The sequence below is a fragment of the Nyctibius grandis genome, chromosome 13 (assembly GCF_013368605.1).
Source record: "Nyctibius grandis isolate bNycGra1 chromosome 13, bNycGra1.pri, whole genome shotgun sequence".
Taxonomy (NCBI): domain Eukaryota; kingdom Metazoa; phylum Chordata; class Aves; order Nyctibiiformes; family Nyctibiidae; genus Nyctibius; species Nyctibius grandis.
Genome location: NC_090670.1, coordinates 17,750,103 through 17,769,112, shown reverse-complemented (window position 1 = coordinate 17,769,112; position 19,010 = coordinate 17,750,103).

The following is a 19,010-nucleotide window of genomic DNA, read 5'->3' as shown; positions in this document are numbered from 1 at the left end:
TAATAAATTCTGTGATTTGCATCTCTGTGGTTTAAATATATGGAGAAATTTCTAGCTAAAGGAGGCTGATTAGTAGAACTATAATTTCAAAACTGAGAAGCATTTGACTTTTTAAGTGCTTTATCAAATTAACAGTGAATGAGCAAGGGAATGACAGGTGAACATGAAGACTGAAATAACCTTTTATACGTTGCATGGTTCCTATTTCTCCACTGGGATATTGAGTAGAGCATATTAGTAGCTGTGCAAGTAACGCTTCTAGGTGGGAGCAGAATGTTTCTACTCAGTGCAGCCAGTGAAAACTGGCTGATTTGATGAAGAATGGAATAAGTAGAATTCTTCTTTGTGTTTTTTTTTTTTTTTTTTTTAAACTATGTGTTTGCTTCAGAGCAATGTCGATGTTGGAATGGTATCTCCAGATTGTGGTTGAATCTAGAGAGTTGTAACAAATGAACAGTGATGGGCAATTGTCTCCAGTGTGTTTATGGGAAAGCATATGTGTTTCTTTTAATTTCATTAAGTACTGGTTCCTGTAATAGATGCCTCCCTTAAAGACAGCAGCAAAATCAATAATAATGATTGTTACGATGGATTGTGGATGTGTATGTCTTTTCCTAACTTCTCCTCCTTCCCCCTTCCCATCTGCCTGTTTGCATGTACCGGAGGTGTCCTTGCGGCCAGGCCACTGCCTCTGGGGAGAGGCCTGACAGGTTTTCAGTTTGGCAGAGTTCTCTATCAGATTGGCCCTCCAATCTTTATTGCTGCACACGAGCTGTGTGCCATCCCTACCGCTGTTTTCTGGGAGCTGCCTTCCTCTGAAAGGCCATTTGCAAAGAACAGCTGACGTTTCATGCAAAGATCTGGAAGCAGTTCTGGCAAGTGGCTGTTTTACCCAAGAATCTGATGGCTTTTTCCTGGTTAATTCTCTTCTAACTGCTCTTAATTACACAAAGAGGCTGAGGAAAAAGGAGAAGGGGGAGTGGAAAAGTTTGGGAAAAAAACATCCCTTCAATCTATTTCGCTCAGGCTTTTTAATCTCCTGCAGCACAGAGCTGCTGGTGCTGTCGGTCCTGTGGCCGAGCCTTGCTGCTGGCCTCTGCCTCTGCCGAGGGCTGTGCCAGGGGCTTGCAGAGGGCACCTTGACACAGCTGCCACCGAGGGTGAAGCCCTCTGTCAGCGTCCCTGCTGTGCTGGCAAACAGGATTAGTGGCTAAAAGAAGATAATTCTTTTGCAAACTCACTTCCCAAGAGAGAAGCGGCTGTTGCTCTGGCATAGTGCAGAAGCATTGCTGTTGTGGGTTAGTGATGGCCACGTAACTGGTACGGCAAAAACCGACAGGGAGCGAATGCTCTGAGAGCTCATGGAAACTCCGCAGAGCTCAACATCTCCACAGAAAGGGCTTCCTGGGGTCGGTGCACTGATAAGAGTCTGTTGCTCTTCAGGGCCTCGTACCCTTACCTGGCAATAGCATATGAGGTAGCGTGGCTCTGGAGGAGAAATGGCTCCCAGATATTTTTCTGGTATCTCAGAAACTTGTGGCTTAAAGCAATCCGAGGTTTTCCAAGGGTGCAGTTATGTGAGCTGCTCAGGCTCTTCCCAAAATGGCCCCAGCCCTCCTTCCGCTGCCAGCCATTTCCAGCACTACTGAATTAACCCTGCCTAAACTTGTTCAGTCTTCAGCTGAATCAATGAACTAAATGGGCCACGTATGACATAGTGGGGGAGATGTGACACGCATGCAGGGACAGATGGAAAGAAGTCAGGGTCCTTTCCTCCTGGCTACAGCAGAGTCTTAGCTTGAGAAACCACATCCCGGACACCTCAAAGCAGCTACCGTCAGTTTGGGACTGCTCCGCTCACTCTTTGGCCGATCCCAACATTCCTCTTCTATTGAGACAGTTTTCTGGCTTCTTTGTTCTGCCTGAATTAATGATAATTAGGTATCAGCATATATACTGTGCCATACTGTATGGCTTGGGTAATTCCCGTATGGATTTAATTAATTAAGCCAAGTGCAAATGTGTAAATTCTGTATTTGTAAAAGTAAAGTGCTGGATTCCATTTTCAGGAAGGTTTTATTCTCTGAAACTCTTAATGTATTTCCACTGCTATCACACTTTAAATGAACTCATGAGTTAAGAACAGTGACAGAGAATAAATTATACAGCTGGTAGGAGTGAGATAAATAAAAGGATATACATAAAAAATAAATGGATTCTGTCCCTGTGTGTGCAGAAGAACCAGTCCTTGATGATGAAAGGCTATTAACTAGCTTAGTGCAATTAACTGTTTTAGTGCTGCTTCAGGAAGAGGGGTTTGTGGTTCTTCCTTTGAAGTCAAGTGTCGCAAGCATCTGCAAAGTGCAACAACAGCTCTTCTGCACTGAGAAACTACTTCAGATACACAGAGCAAGAAGGTGGGGAAATCTGTGACAGAAGGGTCATTTCAGTCTTTTAATTTTTATGTGTTTTTTTTTTTCCCTCAGAAAAAGAAATCTGCAGTCAGTTGAAACAAATTGCCAGTGAAACAGAGAACTTGAAACTGAATTTGAGGCTCTGAGCATCATCTTGCAGTAATCTCCAGGCCTGTGCGAAGGTCCCTCTGTGTGTGTCATCCTAGGGTCAGTCAGTAAACACCCGATATAAGGAGCCCATTTCATCCTGAGTTGAAGGCAGAAGAGAAGACAAGGCTAGCTCATGATTCGTAGCCATGTGATTCACAGTATGTGCTGAGTTTGTGAAATCTGCTTATTGATGTCAAAGGAGGGATGTTAGAAAGTCTGTGAGTTGTTGTCATGGTGTGTCACGCATCTCCTTTCCTTTCTCCCTCTGTCTTGTTGGTCGCAAGTGAAGACTATAGGAGAGACAGATGTGACGGGAGGTGCTATGGTGGCTTTACACCATGTACAGTGCTCTTGCCAGGGCAGTCTCCTGTTCTTTTGTTGCTCTTCTGGCAGTACAAATTGGCTAAAAAGGGTGAAAGAATGCCCATCTTGCTTCAGTGGCTGGTGTCTCTGCACCTAGAGATAACAAGATTTGCAATTTAAGAAAACAGCTGTTTTTACTCATGAATCAACACTGGTTTTCACTTAAGAAAATGAAGCCTATGGGATGATAGTGTTTGCTTGCATGCCTGCTTCTTATCTGTGACAAAAGCTGTCACACATATAGGCTGTACGAACTGGTTGTGACATAGAGATACTATTTCAGACAAAAGGAAGGTCCTACAAGCTCTGTGAGCAGAGGAGGAGCAAACAAGTCGGTGCCCCAACGTGGGAAAGCTCTTCCGCTGGGAAGAGACAACCAGACAGGTCAGGAGCAGCCAGCCCACTTGAGCCCACTCTTGAGGCAGTCCTGCCACATCTGCTGCTGCAGCTGCTGAATCCTGCTGCCTCCCTGGCCCTGGGACTGGCACTCACAGGGCTGCGCAGCCCAAACAGCTCGCCCACCCAGCTGAAACATAAGCCATAATAATGAGCAAACAGCTAGAAAAATTAAATTTCGAAGTCAGGCCAATGATCTTGTGATGCAGGCTGGGACACAGCTATGAGAGTGGGCTGGCCCTTTCCAGCAGCCTTGCAGGCTTAATCTGAGTGTCCCATGAAATTGCACCCTAAAATACATTGATCTAGTGGCTAAGCTGATGCATTGAGGCAATGAGGTTTTGTTCCTAATCCTTTTTCTGAGGGTGTACGTATGTTTTGTTCTCTGGTGAAGGTGGTATAGGAGCAACCCTTCCTCTGCTGGTCACCGGTTGCTGTCTCTGTGCTGCTGTTTGCTGCTTCCTTTGCTATGTAAAGAGAACGGAGCTGGGGACTGTAACGACTCAAGCTGAAATGAACATCTTCTACATAATGGTTTTTTTCTTATTTTTACCTGAACGATTTCTGCGGTTTCAGCAAAGCCTCGCAAGAGAAGAAGGCAGCGCTGCAGAGACCCGAGCCCCCACACCCAAAGGAGGGCAAGCCCTGCTCTCCCTCTTCCTTGTCCCTCTCTGCTGTCAGCTGAGAGCAGCATGGCACCCTGAACCACTGCGCATCTCCGGGTGAGCAGTGGTAGTGAGTGGGCAAAAGAGCCCTGCAGCGTTTTGAGATGCCTGTGCTGCTACTGGCTTTCTGCTGTGCCCTGGCAGGCTCAGGTCTCTTGCATCGTGGGGCTCTTGCTTTCTTTTTAAGATGTGTATCGCCGTGGAATACGTCTGTGCTGTTTGGGGGGTCACGGGCTTGGTGAGGTGGCAGCAGATGTGAGTTTTGCTCACCTGAGGAAGAGTGGGGCCAAACCTGCCTCTCACCTAGGAAACAGGGGTGCCAATCCAGGCTGTTTAAGCTGTGGTGCAATGCAGGCGGAGATCTAAGATTCAGGTTGCAGAAAAAGAGAATAGGAGGAAGAAGAGTGTAGCAAGAAAGACCTGAAGCTGCTGTTATTTTGCCTTTTTCACAAAAAAAAGAGACCTAGCCCAGATCTTTATGTGCCTTTTTTTAAATCCAGACAATGTGCACACACATATAATTTCATTAGTGAAGCTGAATAAATGGATACTTGAATGTACTTCCAGATTCTATGCTGAAAAGCCCTACAGAAATGAAAAGCATTATTGTTATTAGTCAGTGTCATTCTTGGTGCGGGCTCTAAGCTTGGCATTGTGCTGAGATTTTCCTACTGAACAAAGCACTGATCTGATCTTTCCTTCTACCGGCTTCCCTGCAGTGGAAATTCCTCTGTACGGAAAGGATGGACTCAGGATTTAATGGGATAAATTGAGATTTAAATTTAGCTTGAGAGTTATTTCATGTATCCCAGCCAGCTCCATGTGGTTAATTTCCAGGTTAACGTATTTCTCTGAATATACATTTCTTGTATCACTTGAAGTTCTTTTTATTCTACATCTTGAACGCCTTAAGAGCAAATGATTTATTTCACTGATGTTTACTCCTGTCACTTTTCTTTACGATGCTCTCAAAAAAAGGTTGTGCAGAAGGGCACAAAATCCATACATAGAAAAGAGAAGTGCTGGTCTTTGCCTACAAGGTGATGCTATTGTCAGTGAATGTGAATAATCCTTTTTTCTTTCCTATAAAGGTCTGATCTTTCTTCCCCCATCTAAGATAAAACAGTCTGTCTGTCCTATAAATGCACAGTGAAGTGCAATTTCACATCACATCTTTGTCCCATGGTCAGGTAATGTGATGTTCACCTAAAGGATAAGAGAGCTTGACAAGCTTCAGCTCACCAAAATGGTAATGTTCATCACGGCCTGAATCTAATTTGAGCTTCCTTTCTAGTTCACTTTCTGGGGGAGGAGACCTGAGGGACTGAATATGTAGAGGACAGGCTGTTGAGGGACATTATTACAAAGAACTGGAGAAAGAGAGCTCCCCTTCGAGACGTGGGACATTTTTAGTCTCTTTCTGCTGCTTGTTATCAGAAAATCAGATGAGCCTTGGGACTCTGTAAAAACTACTGAAGTAATCTGATTCTTGGGTTGTTTGCTTTTTTGGTTGTTTTGGGTTTTTTTTGTTTGTTTGGGGATTTTTTTGAGTTGAAAGACCCTTGCCAATGTATGTGCTTTGTATTTTCTGTTACCCTTTGGAGAATGATAGTGGTGGTGTTAATCAGTTGTTTCTTCTACGCTGGTGGGTTTGTTAGTATGCCTATGGCACTAATTATGCTTGATTTTTCTAATATATAGATCAAAACCTTTTTTTTTCATTTTCACTCTGAAAATTTGTATGGATCAATCTTATTGACCTTCTTACACTTTGACAAACTTTAATTAAGTCTCCTACACAAAGTCTAATGTAAAAGGAGAAAAGCTCAGTGTCATGGTTATTTTTGTTTATATCACTCTGGGTCAAGGACACCCAAATGTTGCCAAGACCTTATTGATCATTTATGAGTCGTTTGTTCAAAGGTCGCATCTATCACAGATTGTGGATATCTTTTCCTGGGGCCTACAAAGACAGTAAGTTTCCATTTTCTGTTTAGGTCAAGATATGCCAGCGTGTTCTGACAGTGGTAGTCTGAGAACGATGTGCTTCTTATTAAAGATGAAACTGGATTGAAGAAGTCAGCGGGGTTCTGCTTGTGATACTTTCTAAAGGTAATGGGCTGAATCTTCCATACATTGGCAAAGGTTTATTAGCTTCAGTGGAGCTACTTGTATTGGCTGGGGATCTGATGTTTACCCTGTGCCTCATTTAGGGATATATTTTCAAAAAAAAAAAAAAGGGAAAAAGGTTAAAGAGAAAAAATACTCAGTAGGCAGCACATTTGAAAGCTGTTTCATCGGGCATCTGTGCAGTGCAGGTGTAAAACGTGTGGTGAGTGTGTTTTCTCAGAATACCTTACAGTCAATAAACTCACGTGACACACAGAGATGTTCACTCACTAATTCTCCTTCCAGAAGGAAAGGCAGAATTTGACTCATTGCTTATAATTCCTTAAAATACATGGGGGCTTGTGAGCAAAGCCCTGTCTATAAATTAAACAATAATACTAATTCATGTGGAGCGTGGCAGTCAGGCTGTGGTTGAAGGATGCTGTCTGATGTGCTCTCAGCACGTGAACCTTTGGTCCTTGCCAGTCAGATTAGGAGCAGCTTTTAAAACAGTCACATAGTGGGATTGCCACAAGGGTTTATAATAATGATTAGGGAGCACATAATTAAAGCCACTCCCAAACTGGAAGAGCATTCTCAGCAGACTTCAGAAACTCTAAAATGCTTGTTTATTCAATAATTATGGAGCATAATTATGGTAATGAGGTTAGCTCAGATTTACATATTAGCAATGCATTTTAATGATCTGATTATACAAAAGTGAGATACAATAGATTAAGTTTTATATGGAAAATTTGTTGCCAGACTGGAATCGTAGGACAAACAAAAACCCTCTACCAAATAGATTTATAAGAGCTCAGGGAATTACCATGTAATAAATCCTATGGTTGTAATGAAAGAACTAGAGCAGAAAAAAATTCAAGCCATTGTATGAACAGAAATCCCGAGCTGCAGGACTACTGCTGAGTGACATTAAAGAATGTATTTTTTTTTTCTTCAAACTATTTTTTAAAAAATATCACCAAATGGGCTACAGAGTCCTTGGAGACAATTTTGTGAAGAACAGTCACTGCCTTTGTTTCTGAACAGCAAAGTTAGCAAGTCTAGATAAAGGAAATGACCCTCCTGTTTTCTCACCCGGCTCTCATCTTTTCTTTCATCTGTCTCATCCTTTCTTCCTTTCATCCAGTTTTTGCTTCTCTTGCTTTCATTCAGTGGTGTTCTTTCAAAAAGCCCTGCTATGTTTTCTACCAATAACATTTGTATTTCTGTGGTTGGAATAATGGTATTTCCTTCATGTATGGCTTTTTTTTTTTGCTTTCTTGGGCTCTCTAAAGCTTTCAAATTTTATTTTAAAGGAACAATTTAGTTCCTTTAATCTTTGCTTTGGTAATACAATATTGTCTTTAACTCATTAAATGTCCTCCTTTTGTTGTTTTAAGAGGTTAGTGATTTATTTTGTGCAGCATTGCAGCAAATTGGATGATCCTTAAGTCAGGGAAATCAAAGCAAATCTGCGTGTGATGCACTAACTGGCAAAGGGGGATAGCATGCTGAAATATTCTGTTTGTATTTGAGGGGCTTGATCATCGTGAGTGGTTTTTTTTTTTTGTGGTAAATAATTACAAGATTAGGTGGAACAGCGTGAATAATAGTGAAATTAAAATGTGAGAATTAAGTAATCCTGAGGATGCTGAGACCGAGACACTGATGTTCTCTCTCCGCAAGGCAGGGTGATACATGCTGGTTTTGTCATCAGGATTGAATCTATGCACCAGTTCAGCTCTGCTGGAAATACCCTCTGCTCCAGCCCATCACTCTGGGTTCAAGGACTACCTAACCACAGGGGCTCCTGCAGTGAACAGAAACTGCTAAGCAGACAGGGATGGGAAGATCTGGCCCTGTAGGAAGCAACATCTTTGGGAATAGTAACACTGGTTTACTGTCAGGTCCCAGCAGCACCCTGGGACACCCAGCCCTGCCCAGAGCTTGTCACAGCAGCTGTTAGAAGCTCCCTTTTGCATTATAAATCAGCAAATGTCAATCTGAACCATCGCATCCAAAACTGTTTGCTCTAAAGTTGAGTGCCTAAGTCTGAAAACTTGAATCCTTATGCTGAGTACATTTTTGTATTTTACTTAAAAAAAAAGAGAACATAGTTGTAAAATCCAGGGTGTCTTCAGTTATAGCGGGCTGACTCCTGGGATGAAGATGGAGAACCAGCAAACACCTTGGAAGAGGGGGAAGATAAGGAATTTAGCGCAGGTTTGGGTTAATCTTATTTTTAAGCATCCAGATTGTCAGTGCTCATTCTTTCAAGTAGTAAATGGATACCAAGGAAGTGTTTTTCACTCTTACTTGATTCCACACAATTCTAAGCACACAACCTAAACCTGTGTTTTATGCGCATCTTTAAAGTTTCATGAAAAAGCAGATCCCCTAGAGGCTGCATTTCCAAGCTCGTCCTTAGCCAAACCCTCACTGCGTTATGTTTCGAATACAATTTTTTAGGTTGCATTGACATAATTATTTGTTCTTTTAGACACTAGCCTTTGAAACTCTAGTCTGAAGTCTATAGTCAAGAAAACTTAGACTGTAGTATTAAATATAAGATTTTTGTCATCTCTTTTTGTTTCTTTACATTTTCTTGCAGTGTGGGTCACTTCATCCTTGTGTATCAGCACACTAGGGATGGACTTTGCCAGGGCTTATGTTTTCTTCTTCCCAGAGAGAGACAGACGCACTTGCACTCTCTTTGTCTTTATTTGCGTACAGGTGTTCTGGAGCTAACCTAATCACACTGCTTGCTGGGAATGTTTGCCTGTGTTTTAGGGTTTGCTTGCTGTTCTCTGTGTGCCAGGGAAGAAGACTGAATTATGCTGTTTACACTGTTCCCTGACTGTCCTGGACAAGGGCATCTCTCAAATGCAAGGCACAGTATTTTGATTGGCATATTTTTGCAGGGGACTCTATTAAACAAGGAAGTATCTGCTTTAACTCTTAGCAGCAGCATTTGTGAGAACTAAACCTGCCCTGCTCCAAAGGCCCATTATCTTTCATGGGTTATAATATTTTATTCACATGACAATAGCCCCATAAGTTTCCACACAAACATCTCCTCCTTTCCTCAATGTGGCTAATATTAAAGGATTGACTAACTTTGGATTTAGCATTGGATGTTGCCCTTGATAAAACTGGATGAGAAGTATTATTTGTATTTAAAGTTTCCTGCTTCCTACTGAAATCAGTAGGAGATGAGTCAGAAAAGTGCAAAGATGGCAAAAAATCCGTGTTTGTGAAGAGCGAGCTCTTTATCTTCCTTCTCCAGAGCTCCTTGCAGGAACATCTCTGGTGGTCGTCCTGGAAGCAGTTTCATTGTCACGCATTCAAGACAACCTTCCCTCTTAACAAAAGAAGATACGTTTCTTTATCTCTCTAATTAAAGCATAGACTTCAAAGCATTATGTATTGTCTGTGGCTCCAACCATCTTCTGAAAGAAGAAGAATAACCCTTTCTTGAGGGGAAAAAAGATCTCGGTGCCATCTATACTTCATGGATTTTGAAGTCAGCACACGAGCATTGTGAATTGCATAAATCTGATGGATGTTCAGTGCTTCAAGACAGAAACATGTCACCCAGGACATTATTGCCTGAGGCTTGGAGTGGAGAAGATGCAAGTCCCTGCCAGACACACTACAGACATACTGATATATCTCTGCAATGTATTTTTACTGTTCGAATACTAGCTTGATAAGTTCATGTAAAAGTCAAGCAATAAAAATATCTCCACACCAGGCTGAAGATAGTCATATCCTTTCTTTTCGAAGTCAAATATAAATGGTCCTGCTCATTTAAAAATCTCCCCGCTGTGTTGCCCTAGCCAATTTCTCTTATCCTATGACTCTAACTGTGCTCGTTGTTCCGGTCCGTGTTTGCCATTTCGAGGACACTGAGGGAGGAGGAGAGCTTTCTGCTTTTGTTGCCTGTATGCCCTGCCTGGGATGCTCTGTTACATGTTTTTCCCGAGACAGATTGGCTCACAGCTTTCCTTTCAAGCTGTCTTTGTTGTGCTCTTCAGCTTTCAGTTCGCTCTTCCTGGAAAGGCTATGGTTAGAAGTAAGATGATGGGAGTTCTGTCCATGAAAAGTAACTGAGCTTTGAGATCTTTCTTCTGTCCATGGACTTCTGAGCTTGTGTGAGTTCAGCGTTAGCTCTGCTGCCTTTGAGTGAGGCTGGTTAACAGTAATGGGAAGTGAAACATTTTTGTAATCTTTTTGCTAGACAAGCAATAAATTACACCATGTTCTGCTTTATGAAACACATGAAAAACTTGGTGAAAATAAAACAACTCTATAAATCCAGCTCCTCAATATCCAAGCACGTGATTTTCTTGCAAGGTGACTGGTGAAATCCCCGTGCCTCTCGGTGTTATTCTTACAGGGAATAGTCTCACAATAACTCAGATATATATGACAAGTCTATACACACACATAGAGGTATGCATATCTACAATAAATACAAATATATTATATTACTTCTCTGCACTTCCAGAAAATGTTACCGTTTTCTTCTCCCTGGCATTTTAGGTACTATTCAAAGGACATGCCAGAGAAGAGGAAGATTTCTTGGGCTCAAGGAGCTCTGCAGCCATGAGAAGAACAAGTGTTGGGCCATTTCTCAGGCTGGAAGCTCTGTGTCCAGGGGAGCCATGCCTCCTCCTGCGGGCCCCTGCCTGGGCATCAGCCCCAGTTGAGCTGCTGTAGTGGGGGCTGCTCTCAGCTTCCTGAGTGGTTTCTCTTCTTGTAAGCCCAAACTGAACATTTTTTTCTTTGACTCTGTGTAATCAACCCTAATTTTGTAATCAACCCCAATTTACCCAAAATAATAGTAAATATAGTCTATAATGATGGCTTCTGTACAACTCTGAGGCTGCAGTGACAGGGAATACTTCTTGAATGTGATTTGCTTTACTGGATCAGAGATGTGTGCTCCCTCTCCCAGCACGGTCAGTCCTTGACACTAGAAAGCACACTTTATTTAGAAATGAAATAGCAGATTTACATGAATTCATTATATGAAAGAAATGGAGAAATGCAGTCGTGGCTGAAGTTAGCAAGTAGGGACTTGGGGGCTCTCTAGAGACACGGGTGTCAAACGCCTGCTGCCTCAGGACTGCTGTGCTGATCCTGGTCTGGACAGGCTGAGGCATGGAGTTGCCTTTCCAGCCAAACGCAGGGAGACGGGAGGGCCTCGTGGACATGGGATGTTGAAAACCAGGGCCCTGTATTTTGTTGGGTTTAAATGAATGATAATTAAAAATTCGACAAGGAGATGTGTATAGGAATTTTCAATTGATTTTTGTTACTTGATATATACATCTCTCAAAATTCCAGAGTGCCAGCAAAGAGGGGAAGATTTCACCCAGACTACATCAGATATGCTCCAGTTGTTGATTATAAATACAGGTTTTTTTTCTGGGTTTCTGCTAGTTCCACTTCAGGTGTGTAATTTATCTGTCCTCTGTGCCTAGAGCCAGGGGCTGTCCTGGGCTACCCTGTCCCCTCCCTCCTGGGAGCACACCTCAGTGACTGTTTTGGAGCCAAGGATTGACCTGGCCAAGCTACCTGGTTTTGGAGGTGGTGTGTTGTTTTTTTTTTTTTCTCTTTGCCAGATTTCCTTTCTTCAGGATTGCTGCATGTCAGTGGCAGGTGGGAGGGCCTTGCAGTGAGTGTGAGTTAAGAGGCAGGATCTGGCCAGTGGAGGTGAGGGCTTGGGGCTACTGTGAGCATTTAGTCTGACTCATTACGTGCGGTAACTCTGGCACTAAGTGTGTGGTCACAGCTTTGATGACTTCATCTCATCATGCCAGCAGTGGTGAGGACTGGTTCCAGTAGGTTGATCCTACCAGGGAGGAGGGAGTCTGGAAAATTCCTTGCTGAAAATGAATCAAATTGCACAATGATGGTCAGTTAGCCCTTCCAATCCTGAGATCTCACACAGCTGAGGTTTGACATTATCCTGTCATTAGTTAGCTATCACACTGCATACCAGTATCTCTGGTTTCTGTAGAGCACTGATGAGGTGCAGGAGAGAAATAAGCTGCCCAAGGCCTCCACAAGTCTTGCAGCAGATGTGGGGAGGGAATCCGGACCCTACCACCCCATTTCCACTGTAATATTTAAGCCATTTCACGTTCAAATCCTGTCTTTTTTCTCACTTGCTGCAGGAAAGGTACAGAGTGGTAAACAACTGCTGGGAATAAATGAGCTTGTCATGCTAAGTGTATTCCTAGAGGGGTGCTGTGCTGCCTCTTTTTTCTTTATAAAAACCAGCTGGCCCACAGTGGCTGTAGTATCTAATCCTATGATAAAAGCAGGATTCAAGTCCCCCAGCCCTAACAGAGCGTCTCGTGCTGCCTCGTTGCCTGCTGTGCATTGAAAGAACCTGTGGCTCAGCTGCAAACAGCACATGAGCTGCTCATTGAGATCTTTTCCATCAGCAGCTTTTGCTGCATAGCCAGGATGTGTCTCTTCCATCAGTGCTGTGGAGCCTGCTTTACCTTCTCTCCTGTTGACTCAGGTACAGCACAGGCAGAATAATGCCACGAGCACAGCCTGGAAGGCCAGATAGGGCCAGCTGAGCTGGGTACTAAGAGTAATCCTTATGGCAGGAACTCAGAGAAAGGAGTTTAACCCTGATTAACTCACTGTTTGTTTTTTCTTTCTGCAGAAGATATCTGTGAAGAGTGAGGCAGTAGCAATAAGTGATTGTGTGAAGGGTGAAATAATGAAAGGCACTGCCCTTTGAGGAAAGAGATTTTGTTGCTGAGTGAGTAGTTTGTGGCTTTTGTGTACTGCAGTTTTTGAATACTGTTACAGTAGTAATGGGTAATTGGAGTAATAGTAGTTGTATTACATCTTGAAGCAAACAGTCATTAAGAATAATTAGTCTTAAAATTTATATACTACTGCACAGAGAGATTTTAACGTTGCAAAGCAGAAATCATTTTAACCAGCAGGATACTTTATATCTAAGCCAACACAACCTTTTTCTACACTAATATTAAATCTGTTGGGTTCCAGGATTTCATGGGTACTTATGACTGATGCTCTTCCACTATCTTAGCACTGTCCCCACAACCTCCCACGAAACAGGCAAATTCTGTTCACCATCTTTTGCAGACAAAGTATTGAGACCAGAGCCCAAGCTGAGGATAGGTGCTTAATGAGGATTTGGGTGTCCCATCCAAAATGATGATCCTGAAAGCCTGCTTAGCTGTCACCTAACGCTGAAGATGGTTAAAGGCTTATAGTTGTCTTATGTCTTTATCTTAATTTTGTTTTCCAGCGCTGAGAGTGCTGCCTAGGCCCAGAGCGTCTCTGCATTCACAGAGCTGAGACGGTGTGATCCCAAATTACTTCTAAGTGAAATAAGAGTCTCTAAGGTAGGTGTTCTCTTATCTGTGACTTCTCATGCACTCTTGGCACATTCCAAGTACACACTGAATGAAAACTTTCTGTTGCAAAATTCATGCTGGCCTGGTCTTGCTCCCTGGGTATTGCCCAGGCAATGTGGAAAAAAAGGCAGGATTCAGAGTCCCACACCAAGACCTCAAGATATGAGGTTGCAGTACCTGATTTGAGCTACAAATTCATTTGCGGCTGTGCTTGTAAGGGACCTGCCTGGAGTCAAAAGGAAAGTCTTTAGAATCGTAATTAGCTTCCTGGGTCACTAACGAGGTGAGTTAAACAGTAGATCCATTTGTTTTCTACTTCTACATTGTGGTGCTTTGCCTCTCATGAATTCTGTCTCCAGAAGTCTTGCTAGAACCTTGGCAGGGGTGTGTGTGTGGGGGGGAAGTGTTTAAAGAGGGAGTTTATTTTTGTTAAGTCCCACCTTTAAAAAGGGTAGTGTGGAGGCTTAATGCCCTTGTTGCACAAAGAAATATGCTGTGGGGAGAAATAGCCAGTCACAGCTACACATGTGAACCTTCTATTTGTTGTGGGCATTAGGATGCACAGTGACATTTCCAACATTGATGCAAAAGCTTAGTTGGCATGGAAAAAAATTTCTTATTGATTAATTGAGATAATTGATAATGTGAGCAGTAAGATGACTTTTTGGGATATGGACCTAAGTTCACTTCATGCTGTAACACTCTGAACTCTTCACTAGAGAGGTATATCCTGCTATTACCTTTATGCTGATGTTTAGCTGTATGACATATTGTGTTGTTTTGTTCTAACTCTGTTGCAATAAGGTCCATAATTGGACCTCCTAGACAAACTGGCTGCCCGGGGCTTGGATGGGTGGACTCTTCAATGGGTTAAAAACTGGCTGGATGGCTGGATGGCCAAGCCCAGAGAGTGGTGGTGAATGGGGCAAAGTCCAACTGGCGGCCGGTCACTAGAGGTGTTCCCCAGGGTTCAGTTCTGGGGCTGGTGCTGTTCAATATCTTTATAGATGATCTAGACGTAGGGATTGAGTGCACCCTCAGTAAATTTGCAGATGACACCAAGCTGGGTGGGAGTGTCGATCTGCTGGAGGGTAGGAAGGCCCTACAGAGGGATCTGGACAGGTTGGATAGATGGGCTGAGACCAATGGCATGAGGTTCAACAAGAACAAGTGCCAGGTCTTACACTTCGGCCACTCTTCCCCCTGCAGCGCTACAGGCTGGGGGAAGAGTGGTTAGAAAGTGGCCTGGTGGAAAGAGACCTGGGGGTGCTGATCGACAGCCGGCTAAACATGAGCCAGCAGTGTGCCCAGGTGGCCAAGAAGGCCAATGGCATCCTGGCCTCTCTTAGGAATAGTGTAGCCAGCCGCTCTAGGGAAGTGATTGTCCCTCTCGGCACTGGTGAGGCCGCATCTTGAGTACTGTGTCCAGTGCTGGGCCCCGCACTTCAAGAAAGATGTTGAGGTGTTGGAGCGAGTCCAGAGGAGGGCGACCAAGCTGGTGAAGGGTCTGGAGGGTCTGACCTACAAGGAACAGCTGAAGGAGCTGGGGGTGTTTAGCCTGGAGAAGAGGAGGCTCAGAGGTGACCTTATTGCAGTCTACAACTACCTGAAAGGAGGCTGTAGTGGAGAGGGAGTCGGCCCCTTCTCCCGGGCAACTAGCGATAGGACAAGAGGACACAGCCTCAAGCTTCACCAGGAGAGGTTCAGGTTGGACACTGGGAACCATTTCTTCTCAGAAAGGGTCATTAGCCATTGGAAGGGGCTGCCCAGGGAGGTGGTGGAGTCACCATCTCTGGATGTGTTTAAGAAAAGCCTGGACATGGCCCTTAGTGCCATGGTCTAGTTGACATGGTGGTGTCAGGGCAATGGTTGGACTCGATGATCCCAGAGGTCTCTTCCAACCTGGTTGATTCTGTGATTCTGTGATAATTGCATGAAATGATTCCCTTACTCAGTTAAAAAAGTTGATTCTGTTCTTCCTGTGTGTATGTATTTTTAGGCTTTTTCTTCCTCCCCTCTCCCTTGGGGCTGGTATTGTTTGCTCCATTTGTATGCTACTGAAATACGTGGGTTTTTTCTCTGATCTGAAAATGCTGAAGAAACAGTGAAGGAGATTTGCTGCAAAAGCTGTGCAAATACTCAAATAAATCAGCCGTCTTCCTTGGCAAATATACTCTTGGTATTACGCATACCTTTTTACTAAAAGATAATGACTGAAATGTTAAAAAGATTTGTTTCTGTGACATTCTAAAAGATTTTTCAGAGAATGAGCCTAGTGGTGTTGAAATGTGGTACAGTAGTTATTTGAGAACGCAGCCTTAAGAAAGGGCACATCCTGGCATTGCACCATGTTTGATATAGGAATGAAGCCCCAAGTCTTTAGCAAATAGAGCCTGTGCTTAGTTTGAAGAAATGCCATGTGCATCTTCTTTGAGAATCCACTAATTACACACCATTAGAAAATAAGGATGGGACTGCTAATGGGCTGCTGCTCCATATTCTACAGTGTGTCGTGTTTGCAACTCTTGGAATTATTCTTTCAGCTATTTTCAGTGTTTTTCATTAATGAGATTTTCTACTTTCTGAGATTTACTTGAATAAAAAATAGTTTTGACTTCCATTTTACTTCATGAAACTCCTGGGAAAACAGTTTATTTTGCAGTGATTTAAATAGTCACAATTAAATTGGGACTTATATCTCCTTGTATTTTTGCTACCAATAAAGATTGGAGTGCCTCTTCTCCAGGGTAGAGCTTGGCTCAGGTCTCATGAGCAGAGCCATAAAGGGAAATGGTCTCAATGAATGGCTTATCTTTTGCTACCTTCACAGACTGAATTAAACCTGTAAAGCTAAATCCCCCCTGGTATTAAGTAGTTTGGGTGAAAAAGACCCGAGAGAATGGCAGACTGCTGGATTAACTACTGGAGAGAGTCCAGCGGAGGGCTACGAGGATGATTACAGGATTGGAGCCTCTCTCGTAGGAGGAAAGGCTGAGAGAGCTGTGTCTGTTTAGCCTGGACAAGAGAAGACTGAGAGGGGATCTTATCAATGCTTACAAATACCTTAAGGGTGGGTGTCAAGAGGAGGGGGCCAGACTCTTTCCAGTGGTGCCCAGCGGCAGGACAGGACATGCACAGTACCCTTGGTTACAGACTATTTAACAGCAGTGGTGGTTTGTTTCTAATTTGTAAAAGATTTTGTCTGTTTCTTTCTTTTTTTCCTTATTTAATGTGCTCCTTTTCTAAATACTTCTTCTGTTCTTCCCTTATAAATATTCAGTTGCCCAGTCTCAAGGGGCAGCACAATGTGAAGAATAAACTGCTGAAGCAGAGGGATGAGACACGAGGCCACTGGCTGCTGTTTGCTTTGTGACTGTCGTACAGATCCAGTCTTTTTTCTTCAGCTTCCCAGTCACTCAGTTGGAGAGAAATATGTTTTCCCATCTTTCTCTTTTGGGGTCCACAAACAGAGAATACTTTCTTTACATGGTGTCTTTTATAGTTTTCATATGAAATGGTAGCCTCTGGCAGCTCTGGTTCATCCTGGTTGGTTTGTGAGTTTTAGAAGTAGAAGAGATTTACTATAAAAATTACTGTAATTTTATCATGACTCTAAGTCCCTTATGGTCAAGGATTGCAGTGCTTGAACTGCACAGGTCAGTTGTCTGAACAGGATTATAAGCAATAATGATCTTCTATTGCACAATTTGCTGGACCACCCAGCTATACCTGTGTAATGGAGTTAACATTTCTCTTCCTCCACCTGTTACATGGCTCTGCCTTTACGAATGATGGACATATTTGGCAAAGGGATATTTTACAAAGCACGAAAGTACTGCTTATCACCACAAAGTTTTTACTGCTTTCTCCATATTCTTTCATTTGTCACACAACCTTGAAGTATATGATCACTGAGAATTAATTAGATGTTTCTGCTGTTTTACTTTTGTTACTGATTATCAAAAAATCCATTATGGAGAATTCATGCTTTTGCCAGAAATCCTGGTGCTCATTGGCCGCCATACAGAGGTGTTCTGTGAGTGCTACAGCTTTTGATTTGGTTCAGTCATGATCAGACCAGTATTTGTGAAGACAGGAGTAAGTAAGGGAGGTGCAGCTTTAGCCCATGCAGGTGTGTTTATTCATCAGCGGCACCAATGTTACCAGTGCCTGAATAAATGTCACTAGATGCTATAATGTATTTATTTAAAGACATCACCTTAAACGTGTTGAGCTTTGCAATCTGCATGTTATTGTACTCAAATATGACTCTGATTAGGCATATCTGCTTGGAAATATGGAAAGGAATTGGAGAAAGGGGCCAGCCATTTTACACTCTTTGCAAATACACTGCTGGTTCCCATCTCATTTTTTGACTTCCAATCTGTAGTCCCATTCTTTCTGAGCAGATCAACAAACGAATGAATTTAATTGCTCAGCTTTCCTTTCCATTGCTGCAGGCCTGTGGAAGGGTTGCTCATACACCCACCAGCACTGTTGCTCCCGTTGTCCCTCTCCCCCTACTCCTGTCTCTCACTCTGGATTTGGAGGCAGCTTCTACAAGTGCTGATAATGGACTCTCCCCTCTGTCTGCCTGATGTGATTTCTATATGACATTCTCTCTGCAACTTGCCTGACCACCCTGAGGATTAGCTGACCTGAGCAGAAAGTAAAGGGCAGCTAATTCCCTCTTTTTAGCTTTTTGGAGAGCACAATTACACTAACTATCTATGCTCATTTGGAGGGGCAGGATGGCAAACAAAAATGCCATGCAGAGATTGTTATGCAGGAGTATAAAGTGGCAGAAGGCCAAGCAAGCTTGCCACAATTAGTCTCTTTAGGGAAGATGCCAGGCTGAATGCTCATGTATATCTTCTGTTTGCTGATTCATGGCTGGAATAAGTATCAGCCTTTTCTTTTTTCTTCTGGCTGAAGGTAATAATGAGAAGGAAAGGAGGCTGGCACTATCAAGAAAATAAAATGGAGCCAGATTGAATCAACAATATAGAACACCATGTGGGTTAGCCCTGACGCTTGCAAGATAAACTATTTGGCTCAGATTTCCAGTTGTTCCTTCCCCTGCTTGGAATATGTAAATAGATAAAGATTATCCATAATTTGTTTTTGGAGATTGACTGTGTATCTATGCATTAGCATGTAAAAGTACATGTCTGAGGTGAGGAGTTGGTTACTTGCTATCCAGTGGAGTGTGGCACCACACAAGCCTGTGCTGGTAAGTAGGATTGTACCCAGAATCTCTTGAAAATTAAGTATGATAAATGGTACATTTGGGATGAAGAAGGCCATTTTAGAGACACTTGTGGCTTGCTGAAGAGGAGACGGTGTTGGATGCAGTATTCTAGAGAAAGAGTGAATCCTTAATAAACATGCCAAAATGTATGAGGCAACTAAATTGTGGAGGGAGCGAGCGAAGGAGGAAAAACCTCACAAGAACACTTTGCAAATGAGGACTTTTAATTTATAAAAAAATCATG